This window comes from Dreissena polymorpha, chromosome 7 (assembly GCF_020536995.1).
Source record: "Dreissena polymorpha isolate Duluth1 chromosome 7, UMN_Dpol_1.0, whole genome shotgun sequence".
NCBI classification, from domain to species: Eukaryota; Metazoa; Mollusca; class Bivalvia; order Myida; family Dreissenidae; genus Dreissena; species Dreissena polymorpha.
In genome coordinates this window covers 53889603-53896494 of record NC_068361.1, presented here as the reverse complement: position 1 = coordinate 53896494, position 6892 = coordinate 53889603, and the positions used below count along the sequence as shown (strand labels likewise).

General features: G+C 41.1%; 1 long non-coding RNA gene across 1 annotated transcript; it reads left to right on the top strand.

Moving 5' to 3' along the window:
- The first annotated feature begins 922 nt into the window (after window positions 1–922).
- On the top strand, window positions 923–6091 carry LOC127838785 (uncharacterized). The gene is made up of 3 exons (XR_008029958.1): window positions 923–1390; window positions 5708–5762; window positions 5819–6091. It is a non-coding gene; the product is annotated as an uncharacterized LOC127838785 (long non-coding RNA).
- The last annotated feature ends 801 nt before the right edge of the window (window positions 6092–6892 follow it).

Here is a 6892-nt window from a genome sequence, read left to right as displayed (position 1 = left end):
AAAAGGGCAATTGCATTGATTAACACCATACGAGTCAATCGTATTGATCATCTAAACGCTTTATTTACGTTTACGACTTAACGTGCTGTCCGAATTTAAGTACACATACATGTAATATCTACATGTAGTATATGATTTTCTTTGGTACATTTACATTTAAGTACACGGTGCCTGTACTGTAACATTAATTTACGATATTGACTGTGTACATCAGACTACTTGTTGTTTTATGTATATGTATGTATACATATTATGTATATGTAAATGAAGAAATAAAATAAAGATGAAAACCTGCCTCTTATCATTTTGTAGGAAATTTTTATGGGCTACCAAATATTTTTATTGGTAGCCCAGTGGGCTACCTGAAAAATAAGAAATTTGTCGGACACTGAATCTGAACAAGTATTACTCAGGAAACTGGCTTTAGTGTCTTACTAAGCTTTAGAATTTAAGTTTCAGTGCAATCTATCTAAAATAAATTGGTTAAAATATATGATAATTTGTAAAAAAATAAACATTCTGCACAAATTCAATTATTTACTTTACCTGTGTGCAAGAATTATTTCAGTGTTGATGGTTTGTGAACTATGTCAAAAGCACCATAGCTATGAAACACGTGTATTTGTAATATTGCCATGTTCCACAGAAATGATGCTGATGATAATTCTACACGATGATGAATTATTAGATATATTTCTAAATTCCATTTCCACCAACAATTCCACTACCAGTTCAAATGCGTTCGTAGATCTACACAGTTGTGTGGTGATTTTTAACCTACCACCGTTCTTTACTTACGTTCATTTTTCTTTGGGTAAATTGTTCCTTTTAGTTAATATATTAAAAGCGTCCATTGATTTCCGGTAAGCATTGTTGACGTTTAATTCATTGTTGAAAATATGCCTAGAAATTTATAGTTGTATGTCGTTGTATGTTGTTTTTATATCCATTTGTTTAATAAATGTTTATTCTGTTGATAAAGACCAGAATCTCATTATTATGCTTTATAATTAAGTCAAACCACTATTACGTAGATCTCAACTGTATCACTATGGAAATGTCCGAGTAACGCCGCATGAGCAGATAGTATAAAAGCGCGCGTTTCTTCTATGAAAAGTCAGTTGTACTGCCGACTTCGTCGAGTTAACATCGCGAAATTAGGTAATTAAATTATATTATTAACATACATTAGGGACTTTGGGCACATAGAGACTGGCTATCCTCTTCAAACGTTCTGAGAGCCTTGAAGTTGGATTCCTACCCCTCAGCAGCCCGGGTCGCTAATAGTTGATATATAAGTCACATACCTTCACACAACACTACAAGGCTCCATACCTAGGGTAACGAGTCACACAGACTCGGAGTCATAACGAAGTGTTCCGAGACATAGGTCTCCATACATAGTCTCGAGGTCATAGGTCTCCATACATAGCTCCGAGACATAGGTCTCCATACATAGACCCGAAGACATAGGTTTCCATACATAGTCTCGAGGCCATAGGTCTCCATACAACGTCTCGAGGACATAGGTCTCCATACATAGCTCCGAGGCATAGGGTTCCATACATAATCCTGAGACATAGGTCTCCATTCATAGACCCGAGGTCATAAGCGTAAATAGTGGGGTTCGAGGTCATATGAATATAGCATTTGATTACATTTGATTTACTGTTCCAAACCAATTATTGTATTAATAACCAATCATAAAGCAAGGTAGCTTGAGGAAAATTTTATACTATTGTATTGTGCTTTGGGTTATTGTCTGAACCATACTATAAAGACCGACGCTCGGTCGAAGACACGTTACAAAACTTGGTGGCAGCGGTGGGATAGCAGGATATCAGACCGTTATCCGTTACCTACAGCAACAGTATGGCGTCAGGCGGAGACCGAGAGCTCGATGCGTTGTATGAAGAGCTAGAGCAACTTCGAATACAAAACCAGAGACTAGAAAGTGAGATCTCCGGGCTACAGCTAGAAATGGATAACATGGACACAGGGTCGACCGACCGCAAAAGACTGTCTCGAGGGGCAGGTATGAAACAAGAATCGTCAAGCCCATGTTTCTCAGAACACACTCGAGCACCAGACCCGAAATATGCTGAAGATACCCCGAAGTATGTGACCAAAAGACGGAGTACATCGCGACCCCAGGCGGAGACCCCGAGCAAGGAGCGTACCGCTATAATGAGACCTGCGACATATGATGGTTCGGGGTCCTGGTCCGATTATAAAGCACATTTCGATGCTTGTTCAGAATTAAACAGATGGACTGAAAAAGAGAAGGGACTGTACCTTGCCGTATCGTTGAGAGGTCAGGCACAGGGTGTATTTGGGAATTTGTCCAAACACTGCAATGACTATACAGAGCTTGTGATAGCTTTGCAAGAAAGGTTTCAGCCGCCCAATCAAACAGAATTGTACCGGGTGCAGCTTCGAGAACGAAAACAGCGTGCATCGGAAAACTTGTCAGAACTAGCGCAGGACATCAGAAGGCTGACAAATTTGGCTTACCCTACTGCCCCAGCCGATGTTAGAGAAACCCTTGCAAAAGAGCAATTTTTAGATTCACTACATAGCGTAGAGTTGAGGATACGCACCAAACAGGCTAGACCATCGAGTCTGAATGATGCTGTGCGTCATGCAGTCGAAATGGAAGCCTACTACAAAGCTGAGCAAAAGCACCTTGCCTCAAGTCAGGTGCTGGCAACAAGTACTGCCGAGGGCGATAGCCAGATCAAACATCAGAACGACCTCAAGACCTTGCAGTCTGCAATTCAACAGTTACAAAACGAGTTTCGTGAGTGGAAACGACAAAGTAATAGTGCCCCGAGATCATTTCAACCTAGGAACACGAGCTCATATAGACCACGGAATAACTTCCGAACACCTCGATGGAACCCAAGGCACACTAATGTTCCCAGGTATAATAATAGTCAAAGGTCAAATACGAATGCGTCACATAAAATGGACCGAAGTACAGGTGACAAGGGTGGTGAAGTTAAGAAATCCGCTTTCAATGGGGCCGGCTTATTCTTCGTAACAGCACACATCGATGGTTCTGCAGTAAGCTGTCCTATAGACACAGGAGCTACACTTTCACTGATGTCAACACATACCTGGAGTATGATTTGTGGCAAGTGCACCGAACTCAAATATTTTGACAAGGACATTTTCGCGGCTTGTGGAACGCCGCTTAATATCAAAGGTCAAACCACGCTAGACCTACGCATTAATGGGAAAACCTACCCGATCACGACGATAGTAGCAGACATTGATGGAGAAATCATGTTAGGTCTTGACTTTTTCAAGCAGTATCAGTGTCATATTGACTTGGCGTCAGAGCAGATACTCATTAATGGAGACAGGTGTTCTATCAAAAGCAAAGGAGCTTCAGGATGCGCGGGTAGCACACCAGCGTCGTATGATTTTAAGATAGAGCATAGACCACGTCGGTTGCATAGAAATGCTGATGATCTAAATTGGAGGCAATTTAGACAATGTGGTGAAAACTGTCCGGACACGCGAGATGTAAAACCTGCAGTGAATATCATCGAACAGAGGAAACCCCATGATGCTGATATAATATTAGATATTGTCTCAGCTCAGAACGCTGACGCAGATGTTTCACGTCTGAAGCAGTGGATCCTGGATAATGCACGACCAAATAATGCTGACGTTGCAAAATGCAGTCTTTTCCTCAAGACACTACTTAATCAATGGGAGCGTCTCGAAGTCAGAGATGACTTAGTAGTGCGGAAATGGGATGTGTTTGGGACCAATATTGTGTATTGGCAGGCCATCGTTCCGTTCAAACAAAGGCGAGTTGTGTTGAAACACATGCATGGTATCAAGTCACCAGGACACCTTGGTATTAAGAAAACGTTTGAAAAGATAAGACAACAATATTACTGGCCTGGACTACGATATGATGTGAAAATCTATGTGAGCGGTTGTGACGTTTGTGCTAAGCGCATGAGTCCTGCTCGATCAAAAAGGAGGACCATGGCGAAAACGAAGAATGCCGCAAGTACTAGCACCTCGTTTTCAGTATGCAAAAAGGATGTACCGGTTACGGTTAGCTTCCGAGACCATATTATGACGTGTACATTGAAGAGACTTCAAGAAGGTCGTATACCTTAAACGACATTATGCCCGAACGGGGCACGATAAAGTCTCGCAAGGCAGTGACAAGGGATGTTGTTATGAGTCTGCCAGTGCTTGCGCGAATGCAGTGAATGATAAGGAAGATCAATGCGAAAGTGACTGGGATTCCGATCCCGAGATCAGTGTGGACGAGAAGGGCTCTTCTTCAGACGAAGATAGTGACTTCGAGTTAGGTAGGACTGTTAGAAAGAGAACGGCTCCATCTCCTGTTCAAGCGCCGGTTAAGCGAGCCAAAGGTTCGGAGTCTGAACATCCTGGACCCAGTTGTCAAGTCAAAATCCTTGATGAACAGTGTAGAGGCGTTGATAAGGTAGAGACTGGGAAGTGGTTGCGCAGTAGCGGCGTTCGAGCGGATTACAAACCGAAGCGAGAGAATGCCGTTCAAGTCGACAGTGTTGTCCAAATGAACAAAAGTACGCAGGATGCAGTTATCGTTGCTGAAAGGGGGACACAGACACGAGACAGCGTGCAAATGCTAAATGAATGTCAGTGCAACAAATTGCACAAGTGCAATTTTTGTGGAATATATTTCGAGGATATGGCCATGTACTTCATCCACCAGGGTTGCCATACCAATGGACAGCCTTGGAGGTGTAATGTGTGCGGACACACATGTAATGACAGGCAGTCATTCTTCATTCATGTCACAATGCAACACGGTGCTTAGACTGTGAAATATGATTGTTTTATTTTCTGTTAATCATTGACACTTAGTAAAGTGCATATTACTGTTACAAAGTATTATAGAGTATCATGTTTTGTTAATTTTTGGTGTTCTTTTAAGACTGCTTTGATTTGCCATGTTATGTTGTTTAAGAAAAACAAAATATATATATATAAATACATGAATAAGCGGGACGCTTAAAATCGGAGGCGTGGGTAATGTGGTGATTTTTAACCTACCACCGTTCTTTACTTACGTTCATTTTTCTTTGGGTAAATTGTTCCTTTTAGTTAATATATTAAAAGCGTCCATTGATTTCCGGTAAGCATTGTTGACGTTTAATTCATTGTTGAAAATATGCCTAGAAATTTATCGTTGTATGTCGTTGTATGTTGTTTTTATATCCATTTGTTTAATAAATGTTTATTCTGTTGATAAAGACCAGAATCTCATTATTATGCTTTATAATTAAGTCAAACCACTATTACGTAGATCTCAACTGTATCACTATGGAAATGTCCGAGTAACGCCGCATGAGCAGATAGTATAAAAGCGCGCGTTTCTTCTATGAAAAGTCAGTTGTACTGCCGACTTCGTCGAGTTAACATCGCGAAATTAGGTAATTAAATTATATTATTAACATACATTAGGGACTTTGGGCACATAGAGACTGGCTATCCTCTTCAAACGTTCTGAGAGCCTTGAAGTTGGATTCCTACCCCTCAGCAGCCCGGGTCGCTAATAGTTGATATATAAGTCACATACCTTCACACAACACTACAAGGCTCCATACCTAGGGTAACGAGTCACACAGACTCGGAGTCATAACGAAGTGTTCCGAGACATAGGTCTCCATACATAGTCTCGAGGTCATAGGTCTCCATACATAGCTCCGAGACATAGGTCTCCATACATAGACCCGAAGACATAGGTTTCCATACATAGTCTCGAGGCCATAGGTCTCCATACAACGTCTCGAGGACATAGGTCTCCATACATAGCTCCGAGGCATAGGGTTCCATACATAATCCTGAGACATAGGTCTCCATACATAGACCCGAGGTCATAAGCGTAAATAGTGGGGTTCGAGGTCATATGAATATAGCATTTGATTACATTTGATTTACTGTTCCAAACCAATTATTGTATTAATAACCAATCATAAAGCAAGGTAGCTTGAGGAAAATTTTATACTATTGTATTGTGCTTTGGGTTATTGTCTGAACCATACTATAAAGACCGACGCTCGGTCGAAGACACGTTACAGTTGAACATAACACTATTCCATTCAACAACCGTGACACATGTACTCAATTTTTCAAATTTTCGCAATTAAAATTGACTTCTACTGTTTATATTGTTGTTGTTGTACTTTTGAAAGTAGTTCGTAAGATGGCGACCATTAACCCAGAGATTGATTTATGGAATAAATCGTCTGCTGATCCAGAGTGACGCAATCGATGTTTATGACCGTATCGAAGTAATTTGACGTTGTCGACTCTTTGAGTGCTTTTGTCGATAATCCTACATCGACCTAAAATAGCTATGTTTAAAACATAATTAGGTGTAAAACTTACCAAATAAGCATTTATTTTTTCTTATCGAGGAACAAGATGGCCAACTGTTTGTTATGATTTTGGAGGCAACCTGAACAACGCTCAATGATTGGGTGAGCGCTCAACAGACCAATGGTTGAGCACCAGTCAGTGCTCAACCATTGGTCTGTTGAGCACTCAACTTTCCTCAACGTCGCTAAACCATCGGTCCATTGAGCAACTGATACCTACTTGGAAGAGAAACTGCGACCCCCGGGCTTATCACCCCCCGGAGTAGGTATCGCTCAACCGGAGAGCGGTGATCAGGGTGATCGGGGAAAAGGAGGAAAAGAGGAAAAAAATTGCCAAATTATCATAAAGGTGTATCATCAACACCAGCAGCATCAGCAGTAATTGTTAGACGTTGTCCACGTTATCATCATCATCATCATATTATTATTATTATATAGGTGTTTTCCAACACCATCTTTATCATCATCAACAACAGCAGCAGCAATTCAGCAGT